Raw genomic sequence first — 15789 nt, forward strand, 5'->3', positions numbered from 1 at the left:
AAAGAACTGAAATCTGATGGCAGTCAGATTCTACAAGTTTGTCTCCATATCTTTAAGTTAAAGTGTCTAGGAGACTAAGGGACAATAAGAAGAAGAGATACAGATTAGAGCAGATGCTGGTTACAGATTGGAAGCAGAGAGTTTGGAGGACGCCCAATTAAAAGCCAATAACAAAAATCTATGCAAATACTGCGAAAGTCTTAACCAGCAAAAATAATATTTGACAACTGACAGTGAAACATTGAGAGAGGATACTTAGTCTGCCTGGGCCTCCATAACAAAACACCACAAACTAGGAGGATTAAACAACAGACATTTATTGTCTCACAGTTCTGGAGCCTGGGGAGTTAAAGAGATTAGGGTGCAGTCCAATACAGTTTCTGCTGAGGGCTCTTTCTCTGGCTTGCAGATGGTGGCCTTCTGGCCATGTCTTCGCGTGGCAGAGACAGGGAACAAGCTGTCTGGTGTCTCTTCATACAAGGACACTGGTCCTAGTGTATCAGGGATCCATCTCTATGATCTAAGTAACCTCAAGTATCTCCTAACAGGCCTCCTCCTACAATATGATCACATTGAGTGTCAGGGCTTCAACATAAATCTTGGGCGGATGCGATCCAGTTCACAGCAAAAGGAAAGAAACCTAATCCAGGTGCTGTCTCTCTTCAGGCCTGTTCTACATCACAAAGTCCAAAATGTTAGGCCACAAGCCATGTTTAGCACTTTGTTCTAATCTTATAGGCTCTGGAAAGAACTCTAATGTTTCAAACGCTGTGTTTCACATTGGAAATAATCTTGGATAGTACTAAAATATGCGCTACCAAGTACAGGAAAAAATTAGGGAGAAACTTCAGGAATTAGGAGTCAAAGGATTTTGCTTGTTAATGCAAAGTTTCACCATCATAACCTGATAGTTGCTGCCCACTTGACAGTTCAACCAGCCTCATCCAAAATCTCCTCATGGTCACAGATTTCAGGTGAAAAGAACAAGTGGCCCTCTAGCTCAGTCATGCAGGGAAGTCATATGGTACTTCTTATTCCCATAATACACTAACTCTATATAGGGGAAGCCTGGAAATCAGTACAGAGATTTGATGGTTTTAAAACCCCAATTAGGGAAGCCTTGTTAATCATGTGGGAAAGTTCAAGGAAAAGATTTGAATCCTTTGGCTTCTGCCTCCAAGACCAAAATGAACTGGCAAGAAACTGTGTCTGGTCTCAGAACCCATACTTTGCCCTGAGCCTTATGCTTGATGGTGTCTTCCCCCTGTACCTTATTAGGACGGGATGGTGGGCATGCTCAGTGCAGAGACATGTAAGCTGCTGGTGGTATGGTTTTGAAGCATGTTCTCAAAGCTAAGTGCTGGGCTCCACCTTGAATATCTCTGGCTGAAAGTAAATGGCAGTTGGACGGTTTCATTCGAGGCTTCATGCAATGTTTGTGGGTCCAAGCTCTTCGAAATGCAAACAGAATCCTACATCCTTTCAAATACAGGACACACAATTATATATCTGATCTTATGTATAAACAGCAAGTAATGTGACAGTTTTTCAACTACTCTATTTTCATTCCGCATGACCTGCATTTTTAAAACCTACTAACACTTTCATTATCCCTAAAACTTTCATAATTTAAAGGTGTGATATGATGCAATAGGCAGAACTGTTTATCTGGTGGTTCCTACCTGCCCCCTTCTTTTATTTCTAGGGAACTAAACTGGTTTGAACTGCTAATAGGCAATGGCATTAGAATCAATTGTGGGGAAATGAGAAACTTTTGGATTAAGTTTGATCTTGGACACACAGGTAAATCTCTACCAAGTGAGCATTTAGCTCCTGTACATTGATCCCCCTAGGATAAAATGCAGGTTGCTAGAACAGCTAATATATATCAATTTCATCAAATCGATCAATTGTTATTTGATACAGAATTCATAGTACAGTGAATATAAGCATGTCTGAATTGTCATTTTTCCTCCTGTTGTTTATTGGGCTAGGACTACATGATTGGGAGGAGGGAAATCATTGGGAGAACATCCATTGATTTGGGGGATCATTAGCTTGAGCCATGCTACATAAGACATATGTCAGTTCTGAGTACATCACATGTGTATTTTAAAACAATTTTTCTTTCAAATATTATTAAGTAGGATATCTTATATTTAGAAATCTTATGCCAGAGAGTATTTAAAGTAAGTTTAAGGTCAGTGTTTCAGGCTATTTGTCCACATTTCCAAATAGCAAACAAATTGTTTAGTTGGAACATAGCCATTTCACTGGTATGTCTTGTTTCAATATTAAAGTCTGAAGATTTTTATTCTAATCCCAGTAATGCCCTCCCCATCTTGATGGAATCTGCCTTGTTTTTTTTTTTTAATTGTTTGGGATAAAATATTAATTGAAGGTGAAAGATGAAGAAGTGAAGTAGTGAGTATTTATAATTCTGTTGGGGGATTTTGTTGTAAAGAGGAGATGAGAAAGTAGGTAGTAGCTTGAGGGGATGCAGGATCAAGTGAGGTTGTGCTTTACTTTGAATGCTTGTTTTGCTCTGCTTTTTAATTTTTAATTTGCTTTTTATTCTTGAAGATGGGCTATTCTATAGCAAGTTGGTGTGATGCAAACTCCAGAGTAAATGAGAGAGGAATCCAGACTGCCACCAGAGGAGAGTAGTTACAATTGTTCCGTTGTCTCTCTATTCTAGTCCATTTTTTTGGTTAGCTCTTTCCTACGTACTAATGTGTGGATCCAGTTCCAGCTCCCATTATCGAAATTTGCCCTATTTCATTCCAATGACTGCATTTCTGCCCCAATTTTATACGTAAGATTAAGTTACAAAATCAGTGAACTCAAAGATCTCTCACTGCATTTGTCTGTTTATGCCCACCATTGCTCATGTGACCTTGCTTGTGACTGAGCTTGCTGATGGAGGACAGAGGAAAAAGGCTTGGGCAGGACCTCAGACATGGCCTTGCTTCCTGCGCATGTTTCTAACACTGTTATAGATGTTCCACATGCATTGCTTCATTTCATCCTTACAGGGAACCCATGTTAAGATTGTCAGTATACACATTTGGCTGATCAGGAAACCTGAGTACTACTTGCAAGTACTTGTTTTGCAATTAGAAATCAGATCTCCTTATTTCTTCTAAGGGCTGGCCTCAGCCCTGTTTATCTCACTAATACATACAATTTTGCAGGGCAAGGGGAGGGGACATAATTGGGATTAGTCACAGAAAGGAGTATGACATCTGGCTGAATGGCAGCAGATAAAGGACTGTTAACTGCTGGCATTTAACTTTCCCCCTCCACTAACCATTAACTTCTTAACAAAATTATAGATTCTACCAGTTACTAGTATTTTCCAGTATGCTAAATCTTAACCAGCTACCATAAAATAATTACCAGCATTATAGAGTTGGATGCCATTTATGTCCTCAAGGCCCTCAATATCTGCAAAGTGTTAGTAGCATCACTCTCTCAGATATGATAGGTTCGTTTGTAATAGTTCTCTAAAGTTCATCACTGAGAGACTGAAGAAGAATGAACTAAAAATATGTGGCAACATACACATTGCAAGCCATCTGCCAATGCAGACTCTTCGAAATATAACAACCTCATTCCTGGTGTCCTCCTTTTTAGAACGGTAATCATCTTGGAGTCCTTTTTCCCTTAAAGTCTTAGGGGTAGAACAAAAATTTCATGGTCAAATACCTCAGTTCAGTACAGTAAAATCAGTAGAGTTCAGACTATGTATGAATGGGGGGGTGGAATTATTGATTAATGGAAACATCATTGCTTTCCATATTGTTCCCCTTGGCCATAATGCCAGCAACCTTTTAATTTTTATGATATTTGTAAGAAGTATTTACAAAACCTTCCTTAACATTTTACTTATGACAGATGCGATGTGATCATATGCAGTCGGGTCCAAATTGTTTCTATTATGGAAGAAATCTGTGGGTTTCAGAAAGACCTTTTTTCTTTAGGATAAACCATGGAAATCTTTCAAGGATGCTGGATTTTTTCTTGTAAACAATTCCAGCTTTCATTTATCTGACTGCCAACAACCCAGGCTACTTCATTGAATTGAATGGAAGTTTACTCTTCAAAATTAACTCTTTGGGGCTATGACTTATTAACTTACTGCCAGGATAGAATCAATATTCAACTAATGTAAATTTGTTGTCTAGCTTTACATCATGTATTGCTTGGAACCAAGATTTTCAGAGCGCAATGCATTTAAAGAATTCTCATGTCCAATCATTTCAACCTATGAATGGGGGAGCCAAACCCTACGGGGAAAAGCTGCAATACGTTTTGTTCTAAATCACAAAGCAGGGAAATGGCAGAGCTCATACTGGAGCCACTTGCCACCCTTTAGTACTGAATTCATTTCTCTATAGCACTCCTTAACAGCCATGACTGGCTTATAGATGAAAAGCAGACAGTGTCATTGAAAATCCAAACAGATAAAATGTTTAGAAAGAAATAATACTATCAAGTGGGGCTTTTGTTTTGTTTTCTACTCTTCCTTAGAGAAAAAGCCCAAACTCCATTGCTTTGTATTCAATCCACTTAATAACTTTGTTTATTATGAGAATGTAAGGCTCAGTCTATGAATTCTTTTCACCAAAGGCCCCTTATGTAGGATGGCATTTAAATGGCTTATTTGTAGGTTACTTGTGATTATGTCCCCAGAGCAAGCTAAATATGTATGTTATTGTTATTGCATTCGACAATGGGATGCCAGGAAGAGAAAATTGTACGTAGTACATTCTGCCCTTACTTCTTATACCTGAATTTGTCTCATTTTGATTTCTTGGGAGTCAGATAAAACATAGGGAGCCAGAGTTCCTACACCATGACCTGAGAGACGAGAGTCACATTTCACAGTGAGAAATAAGGGTGTGAGGAGGGAAGCGAGGCTCTCTCTCTGCTTCACTCTTCTTGAGTGTCCATGGTCAGGTTGCTTCCTAATCTGATGTGTTTTCCTTCAGCTTTGTGGGAACCTTCCTGATGTTTCTAGTTCATAAAATAGACTTCTCCTTTGAATTCCTGCATCCCTTCAGGGGCCTTAAAATTTAATTTAACCAAGTTTTATATTGATGCTAAGGAAATGTTCTTGGGTATTAGGCAAATATTTATGTATAAAGAATGATAAATTTAAGAAAATCTTAAAAGGACAAAAATAATACTAAGTGCCCCATCTCCAGGGAATATTCATGTACAGTCTTGTATGTCATTCAATGGACTTTGTATGACTACTTAAAAAATTTGTGAAGACTGCAATAATGGAAAAATCTATGTTATAAAAAGTGAAAACAAGGCATATAATTTTATATCGGTATGATAATTATGGAATGAAAAATCTTTACATAAAAATGCTAGGAGGATTTATAAAAATACGTTACAGTATTTTTACATGGGCAGTAATATTTTGGATGATTTAAAAAGTATCTCCTACTTTTGTACATTTCTCAAATTCTATTTAATTTATTCATTCAACAAATATTTAGAGAGCACAAAATATGTGTCAGGTTCCCTGCTAAGTGTTGAGACAGGCTAAGGAAGTTAGCTAACCATGTGCAAGGGCTAATGAAAAACAAACAATTCAGAAGAAACAAGAACAGGATAAATGAAGTTCAAGGACAGGGTAAGCCAAATTTTCCAATAGAACGTAAGAAAGGGTGCCTGAAATTTGTAAGGCAAGGTTAAGGAGAAGAGTATTGATTAGGATACCTTCAGCTGCAAGTAATAGAAACCATGGAAAATATTTTTAAAAATAAGAAATATATTGGTTCATGTGGTTTGCATTGTGTCCCTGAAAAATGTGTGTTGAAGTCCTAAATCCTGTATCTATGAACCTTATTTGGAAATAGGATTTTTGCAGATACAATCAAGTTAAACACGTTAAAATGAGATCATGCCAGATTAGGGTGGACCTTAAATCCAATAATTGGTGTCCTTATAAGGAGGGAGAGATTTGGAGACAGAGACCCCAAGGAGGCACACAAGGAGTGAAGAAGGCCACATGAAAATTGTGGCAGACACTGAAGCTACAAGTGAATGAACACCAAGAATGCAGGGGGCCACCAAAAGCAAGAGAGGCAGGGAAAAGATTCTCTCTCAGCGTCCTCAGAAGGAATCAACCTGACTGACACCTTGATTTTGGATTTCTGGCCTCTTGAACCAGGAAATTTATTCTTTTTATTGTGTGAAGCCACACAGTTTGTGTTCATTTGTCACAGCAGCCCATGACATTAGAAGTCCAAAGTCTAGGTAGAGTTCGGGATTAGCTTAACTCGATGGTGCTTTTCCATTTCTTCCTTCCACACTCAGTTGTTCATGCCCTTTCTTGGTGACAATATTATCTTCACACAGGGGTAAATGACTGTGGCAGTTCATAGCTTTACTCTTACACAGAACATGGAGAGGAAGAAAGAGGTGTCTATTTCAATTCCTATTTCTTTAGAAGGAAGAAAAAACATTCCCAGACACCCTTCACAAACTTCACATTGTTTTCATTAACCCCAATTAAGTAACATGTCTGTCTTCAAATCAATATCCTTGGGTAAGAGAATGCTATGAATAAACCACTTAAGCCTGGATTCCCACAACATTCACTGGAAAGACAGATAGCATGACTGTTTTATGATCAGGCCACATGGGGAGCTTAGATGGAGTCCTCTAATGTGGCTCATGGGCTCTATGGGAGCAAGGTGGACACTTGAACCAAAGCAGTGCTTCATTGGGTATGAATCTTGGGTAGAGGGTAGGAGGGATGGATGTTGGGGAGGCAATAAAATATTCTATTTTTCATCTGAGGTCAATTCCTACCTGAGATGGGAAAATGATTAGGATTAAAATGACAAAAAATGAAAAAGCAAGTGAGGGACTTATGGAGGCCTAGAGACACCTAGAAGGAACAATAGGGTGCTATGTGAAAAGACTGGAATGCAGCAGGGTGGGGATGGTGGGTGATGAGCATGGCCTTAAAGACCCCTGAAGACATTTAGACTCATCGTAAGAGCTATGAGGAGGTTTTCAAAAAGAATTATGTAGGCAGATAACATTTTCAGATTTGTGTTTTCAATAGAGCATTCTGCTTTAAATATGATGAGAGTATTTTAGAATTCAAATCTAGAAATAATCATATTGAGGGAGGGAGGTTGTTGCATTAACTTAAGTAAGAGAGAATCACGGTCTAGTTTAGGGTGTTAGCATTCAAGATGGAAATAAGGGGATAAATTTGGATCCATATAGCATGAGCTATGTACTATTAAATATTTAAAATTGTGTGAGTGTCTCAGTTGGTTAAGGGTCTGACTCTTGGTTTTGGCTCAGGTCATGATCTCAAGGTTTGTGAATTTGAGCCCTGCATCAAGCTCTGTGCTGACATTGCAAAGCCTGCTTGGGATTCTCTCTCTCCCTCTCTGTCCCTCCCCTGCTCTCTCTCTCTCTCTCTCTCTCTCTCTCTCTCTCTCTCTCTCAAAATAAATAAACTTTAAAATGTAAACAAAATTAAAATAAATTTATGGGTGTAGACAAACACACATGCACAGACACACAGACACAAGTAGAAATCAATTGCCTCATATGATTGAACATTTAATTTTGAATGGAAGTTGAAAAATCAACAGGGGCTGGGTCATTCATTCTTTTTTAATCTCCTCATTGTTACCACCCTCCCCTACTCACTTAAGCCTATGATAGGGATGGGCACATTTTCACTTACTAAAATGCTAACTAATTAGAAGAACACATCCTACTTATCCTAATTCCTTAAATCAGGCAGTTATCCTATTCTTCATACTCTCTATGGTCCCACCAATAGCCCTGAATGCTGCATGATAGACAACCTTGGGTACAAAAAACATTCAGGGTACCCAGGGATCAGCTTAATTAGAATTTGTTTGGACCAGCTTAGAAATGCCAAGATATTCGGCACCATTAGGAAGTGTAACCCACCCGCCCTGCCACCCACCATATCTCCATATATTAAATAACAGTCCTTTTATTTTTATTGTTTTAATTCCTCTCCATATTTTCCTGTTCTTCTGTCCTCCATTCAGGCAGTGTGCTCAATCCATGTGTCATCACCTTAGGGGAAGGATGAGGCAAGAATGGAAACCAGAAGAGCACAAAACACTTGGGCTTTATTTCTAAACCCTAATTGGTTGGGAAAACTGAAAGAGTCGTGTTCCTGTGAATGAGGTACAGGAAGAAAGAATGGGATTCCTAGACATAGAGTCCAATGATGGTACAGGAAAGGTGAAGGATTTCTACCAACTGGAAACATCTTCCCTGGGGCAATGAGGGAGAAGGAAGGAAAGAAGTAAAGAGGGAGAGCAGGAGGCTGGAAGAGATCTCTGAGTTTCACATGGAAAATGAGAACTAGCATCAAACATTTTGCTTCTTAGAAGTACCACCAGGGATGTGTCAAGACTCTAAAAAGGAACAACTGTGGTATAAATCTGGGAAAATAAAATCATAGGCAATCTCACAAAAATCTGTGGACATTTAGTGGGTAAGGAAGCAACAGAACTCTCCTGGACTTGAGGCCATGTCGATGGGCACAGTAACATTTCCCTTCATCCCGTGTGAATGAGGACTGAGGGAGCTTCCCGTACTCCTTGAACCCATACTATGGCACAGCACAGGACTCTGAAACTGTGTAATAAACTTGATTAGGAGTAAAATTGGGACTGAGTTAATTTTTTAGCCTGCTGGTGGAATTTAAAAAAAATCGTGTTATTTGCACACCTGAACTTGTGGACTGAAATTCATACCCACATGCCATTTAAAAAAAACTATAATTATCAACTAGTTGAAATCCAGTGCCATTATCAGGAACTGACTCTTATTTTTCACCTAGTTTGTATTATCCTACAGGTAACAGAAAAATTATGGCTTAGGTAAACAGTTTTTCTGTTTGCTTTGTTTATTTATTTTTCCCAATGTAATAAGAGGTAGACATTTTCAGATGTTGATTTCAGATATATGGTGATGTCATTTGGAGCACAAGCATGTTACTTCTGCCTTGCTCACCATGTGGATGTCACTTTCATGCCATGTCATTATCACAACCTCAGACATCATGTTCATGTTCAAAGTAAGTTTAAGAGGGAAGATTGGAGCCAGCTGTATCTGAACGTTTTTATTAGAAAAGAAAAAGATTTCCCAAGAAGCTCTAATTTATTTCATTGAATATCTAATGGTATGCCTAGCTATGAGAGATGTTGGGGCTGAGTAGATTGCTATAATGAACACAATCAGGGTTACATTAGTAAGGAATCTGAGGGAATGTTTATGGGTTATGCCCCTGACAGTGTTTGCAACTCACTAATGGAGAAATAAGAAAGGGATAAAAAGCCTTTCCTAATTGTTTCCTATTACTGTCAACAATCACTGTTACTCACAAGCCCAGGGTTTACTTTGGACAATAAAGTGAATAATTTCATATGGTTGTGTGTTAATGGTGGATTTTACATTCATTATTTGATTATTTTTCCACTGCCCCATTTATCAAACACTGATTAGTATCAGAGCTGTAAGCCTCTAATAAAAAAGAAAAAAAAGAAAGAAAATCTTGGCTCTTTTCCTGTTTATTTCCTATTTATATTCCTAGAATTAAAATAAACTTCAGCCATAAGAATAAGCCATATTCTGTCAGGGTTGATGAGTTTTGATAATACTGGACAAATCCTATGTTGTGAATGCACACTTGAGTGCTGATTGGGAAGCCCAAAGGCATCTCCACATAAATCCCTCTGTAGTCATTCCCATATGTGAAAGGTGGAAGGAAGGATGGCAGGGCTTCGGGACAGTCCTTTAGATGACTTACCTAGCACCTTTTCATTGATGATGGTATGATAGCCAAACTAGAATGTATCACACTTTGATAAAAATGACTTACAAAAGTGCAAAGTACAGGCAGGTGGAAGGAGAAAGAAAAGAGATGATGTGCCTTTGCAGAGTTCTTCTCCCTAAAGTTAAAACTGAGAAAACATAAGTCCATATATTTTACTCCTCTGGGAGAAGGACAGAGGAGGCCAGTAAAATCTATGGCATAGTCTGGCTTACTTTGGCATTTACTTTTAAGCCTGAGGTCACATTTCTCTGATGAAATGTTCCAGGGCCTTCCTTAGAAATGTAGACTATCTCATCGTGGCCTAAATATGTTATCTCACTTTTCATTTATTTTGCATTAGTCGTCTCTATTGACATTCAAGCCATAATGAAGAAATATCCTCACTCCAAGTTGTATGTGTGGGTAGAGGGGTGTTCATGTGTTGTTTGTCCTAGAAGACTTCCAGTTGCATTCCTGCACTCACTAATTCTGTCAATCACCAAATATCTATTTGATATCCACTGACATGCTTAGTGCTTCAGAGAGTGTGGATAACAAGACAAAGGAGGGTTCCTGAACTTCTGAACCCATACAGCTCTTTGTGTAACACAGCCTAACATGGTGAAGAACTTAGGACACCACATCTCCTCCACACACATGGATTTAGTCCTGCACAAGACTTAGTTTTTCTCCTCCAGTCTCTCTCCTGCACTTGTAATCATGCATGAAAAGACGTATCTTCATCTGCTTCAGAACAAGCAAAGAAAGAAAAGAGGGTGGGTCAACAGCCTTTGTAAATATCACTTGATTTTAAGCTCTTCAGGAAATGCTGGCATAAGCCCTCAACTTTGTGCAGCCCTAGAATCCTCCAAATGACTTCTGCTTCAAAAATGTGTATCTTGGAAAGTAAACTCATTCTGTAGCGATTTGGTATTTGTTACATCTTTCCATATCTACTTCCACCACTTTTTAAAATTCATTTATTTAACAAATATTTACATGTTTACTACAGAACATGGAGCAGAAGAAATGCTTTGCCCTACAGGCTATTTTGCAGTTTTCAACTACAATTAGTAGAGTAATCTTGAAGATAGGACTTTCATTAGAACAACAGGGGTGGAAGAGAGATCGCAAGGGTTTCAAAGGCAAATAAAAGAGGAGTGAAGAATGGAACCATTAGGTAGACCCCAACGGTTTAGCCAACGACGAGACTTCAGCCTTCTAATGAGTATTGGGCTACATACATGTCATCACTTTTCTTCAGCTGACCTGCTCTTGGTCCTGAAGGTAATTTCCCCCTAGCTCTATGCCTCACTTCTTCCCTGACCCCTGCCTTGAGTGATCAGGATACTCTAGCCTAAGATCTGCTGTCTCCTAAACTAAAAGAAAGAAAAATAAGCTCCTTTCCCTCAAGTTTCTCTATTTTTATTTCATCCTGACTTAAAATCCCATGATTCTGTGCAAGGAAAATGGGAATCTGACCACCTGCTTCTACCTCATCGCAATTTACTCATTGTCAACCCTCTGCCTTCACTGATATTTAATTGCCAACATGAGGAATGTATTCAAGAAGGCAGGCTTCCCAGAGGAGCTTTCGCCAACCTGCTTCAGATCTCTTGAGTCACTTGGTCCTATCTTACAGTATTCTAAGTTTCAGTTAAATGTGTTTAAAATATTTAGACAAGAGAACAAACGGAGCAGTTTAAAGCATGTTTACAACACAGTGTCATTCTCTTACTTGGAAAAGGAAAGACATTTCAATATTGTCTTAAATAATGAGTTCATGTTAATCCAAGAATAACAGTGGTTAAACATTTGCTTTTCCATAGCTGAAATGGCCTCAGGAGATTATCTAATTTAACGGGCACCTTTAGGTGATAATGTAATTCTCACATTTTACAGAAATGCCTCAGTGGAGGCAGTAAAGGTTAAATGTTTTGCTGAAGGCCACAGCAGGGGTTTCTAGCAATTGAGGGTTCGGGGACCCTTTTTCCTTTTTTTCCTAGTCATCATTCTAACTTTCTTCTGGAAAAAACTTGTATTATGACCTCAGACTGACTTATTTCTTACACCTCTTATGAGCTACATAGCTTTCCACAAGCCACTTAATGTGTTAGCGTAAATGTCCTTGTTTTGTAAAATGCAGAAAACAGCTATTTTGAAGAGATGCTACAAGGAGACTGCATATGTAGACCCCTTTTGAAAAAGATGCCCCCCAAATGATTGTCATTTTCACATCATTTAATACACAGTATTTACTGAGTACTTAGACTATGAAACAGTACCAGACACTGGGGAAATATGGATAAAAGATGCGGCCATGTGTAAGAAGAACTCAGTCATGGAAGGGGAAAAAGCAATCTATAATTACAATGCAATACAAGGTGAAATTTCCTTAAGAGATGTCCTGAATCCACCTGAGAGGAATCAACCCAGTCTGTCTCAGCTTCTATTTCAATAGCTGCAGTGAGAGCTAGACATGGGAGCAGGAACCTTTTAAGAATTTTATGAGATTCCACGTGCAGTAATGGAGTGAGTTGCTTCACCTTTGGGTTCATAAAGGTCAACCACTTTTCAGGGGTTCCCACTTTGTCCCAGACAGAGAAGTCTCGGGTGGATGAATGGCCCCTACTTGTTCTAGTTGAGCAACGCGGCTGGTTAATGACTTGTGGCAAATCGATATTTACACCCTCGAATTTTACCAAGGTCGCCAAAACCAGGGCTCTTATTTGAGTCAGTCTTGCTAAGAAGACTGCTTTGCCTCTGGGTAATGTATTTCCATAATCTCCTGACCTCAATCTCACTGGATATTCAGAGAGACTCAGGCAAAAACCCACAATTCCTCCAAGTGCGTGTTTACTCTCTAGTGCTATGTCCCTCTGCCCGAGTGACTGGCACCCCTGAACTGTCCTTTTTTTTATCACCTGCAGGTTGCACTGGCATTTCTGCTTCGGACCATCAAACTTTAAAACATCACGAGGACCCCGAGCCAACCCAGGAAAAGTGTGCCCTTTCTGGTCCAGCACCTGTCTGTTTGCTCAGCTCCATAAACTGCTGACTTATAAGAGCTACTCACACAGCGTGTGAGTAATCCAATTATTGAAGCTTAGCTGGGAGGGCTTATCCCAAACAAAGCCATGTCCGCTGGCGTTCAAAAGAAAGGGGGCAGGCAAGAGGAGAAGGCGGGTCAAAAAACTTCGGAGCTACCAGAGCAGCAGTGTCGAGTGAGTGATTAAATTCTTTTTGTCTTTTCAATCAGAGCTTTCACACAAAGAGTAAAGAGCATCTCTACTTGCTGCAAATCTGGCTGTCTTGACAGACGGATTTAATTCGGCCTCGCTTTCTGCCTGATGTGGAGTGACGTGCAATACAGGCTGGTCTGGCGTATCAGATGGATGAAATTGCATGTGGGGCTTTTCAGCTCCCACCTCCTCCCTCTTGTCTGATCTTAGGCAAAAATGGAGGTGCAAGGTACTGCATCTGGGTCCTAGGAATGAAGATGGCCCTTTCTCTCCAGAGGCAACTTGGCAAAGCACAGAGTAGAATTCAACTGACAGGTGACATTAGTGCTCAGCTTTGCTCCGCAGTTCAGAGAAGTGATAAAGAGCACAGGTTCTGAACTGGATTCTGCCACAGCCCCACGAGGCAGCCTTAAGAAAATATACCTGCTAGCCTTAGTTTCCTCATCCCTAAAATGGGGCAAATATTAGTTCATACCTCACAGGACCGTAGTGAGACTAATTCCTACCATGTTCTGGGCAAATTGTCTGATGCAAACTGTGTTAACACTTCATTAGTGTTAGCAATCAGTGAAGTATGTTATGATGTAATAATAATAATATCAATAGTGTGCACCATTTCATGGTTCTTAGATCAAAACAATCTAGGCATTTCAGTGATACTATCCTACAGATTAGGTTGGCCTGATGAAAACTATAGCTTTAACCTGTAGAAAGCCATCAGATTGTGATGCTTTATTTAACATGAGCAAGATTAGCATTTTGCAGCAGATTCTGTGGGGCCTTTAACTATTAGCCTAGGAAGAATCAGAGATCTCTCGAAAACGGGCACATTAGCAGCTACTGTGATAGCTCAGCTAGCAATGTGGGTGGAGACCTGGTTGACTGTAGGAACAAATGATTGCTCACTGTTGGGCTCCCCAGGAGAAAGGAGAGAGAGGAAGGGGAGAAGCTAACTTCCCGGTTATCTCCTGACTGTTCATCCACAGTGCTCTGTAAATGTCACAACACACACCTGTAGGGAAGGGTTGATACCATAGCAAAGGAGAGTATTATAAAGTCTAGAAGTCAACGTGAAACTCTAGTCATTGTGTTCTTTTAAATCCAAAGGGAAAAAACAACTTTGAGAAAAATACATTTTTCTGCCTCCTCATGTTTCTGCTTTCTTTAACTGGTGTAATAAAAGATTCATGAATTGAGCAAACTAAATAGAAAACAATAGACACAACACATGAATTTGTGTAAGAATTGTATGACAATATCTATATGTAATATGCATGCTTTACTGGGTGTGTGTGCCTTACATGTATGTAATTCAGATGTCTCCACCTCCTCTGGCCTTCTGGAGTCATTGTTTCCTGTAATACCTGCGTTCTGTTCACCCTGGACATTCAGAAGCCTGCTCAGGTGGGCTTGCATGTTGCAGCAAGTGGCCCTATGACTTTCTCCCCTTAATTGTTGGGAAGCTTCCAGTGGCTTCTGCCTTCCTTTCTCCCTACACCACTGCTTTCCCCACTTGCCGCCTCTGTTCCCTGCTTTTGCACAACACACATCAGCGAACGGTTCATTAATGAAAAAGACATTTACTGAGACTTGTAAACAGTCCAAACAAGGTAACAGTCTCAAAAATCACTGTCCTAAAATACCTCAATTTTTTCTAATATGACAAACTTGTACCATCTTTTCCTCTAACCTCCTACTTGCCGATAAGTTACTGGAAATTCTCTCCAATTGTCTAATTGGATCTTTCTTTCCTCTTCTTCTCCTACTGCCTTCCTCCATTACCATCACTGTCTTCACTTCCATTTCTAAGAAAGAATCAAATCCGGGGCACCTGGATGGCTCAGTTGGTTAAGCATCCCACTCTTGATTTCGGCTCAGGTCATGATCTTATGGTACCTGGTTCGAGCCTCGTATCAGGCTCTGTGCTGACAGCATGGAACATGCTTGGGATTCCATCTCCCTCTCTCTTTGCCCCACCCCTGCTCTCTCTCTCTCTCTGTCTCTCTCTCAAAAATAAACATTAAAAAAATAAATAATTAAAATCCTTGTTACTTTATTATTAAGTGTATTTTAGCTTATTTCTGTCATGGTCCAGAACTGCATGTGGGTATTTTAAGACTCACTAAAGTACTAGGCAAACAATGAGCTCATCTATCCTGGGTTTCAAACAGTCCCCTCTTTTTCTTTCTTTCTTTCTTTCTTTCTTTCTTTCTTTCTTTCTTTCTTTCTTTCTTTCTTTTCATTCTTTTTTTTTTTTAAGTCATGCTGTGGTTCTCATTTCTAAGAAAGCATCCTTCCCATCCAAGCAAATCCCTGAGACAATGTGTGGATGTGGAAAGATCTCTTTCACTTACAAGAATGCAATATATGTGTCTATGACAATGGCAACCCCTAACACCTGTGGAGAGCTTTCCGCCTGCCAGGCACTGAGCCAAATGCTTTATTTGCCTCAATTAGCAAATCTTTGCAAAAAGCTTTGGGGGGAAATGTGATTGCATTTCCCATCTTACATTTGAGGAAATGGAGACTTGGAGAAGGAAAATAATTAACTAAAGGTGATGGTGATTAAGCTGGGGACGAAGCCCAGTGGGTCTGACTTGGGAGCTCTCATTCCTGTCACTGCACTGCTCCCTGTGTGTTACACCAGGGGAGAATGAGTGGGCAATTCATAGCAATCCCTAGCCATTCACAATGGACTCA

Source organism: Panthera leo, chromosome B3 (assembly GCF_018350215.1).
Source record: "Panthera leo isolate Ple1 chromosome B3, P.leo_Ple1_pat1.1, whole genome shotgun sequence".
Classification (NCBI taxonomy): domain Eukaryota; kingdom Metazoa; phylum Chordata; class Mammalia; order Carnivora; family Felidae; genus Panthera; species Panthera leo.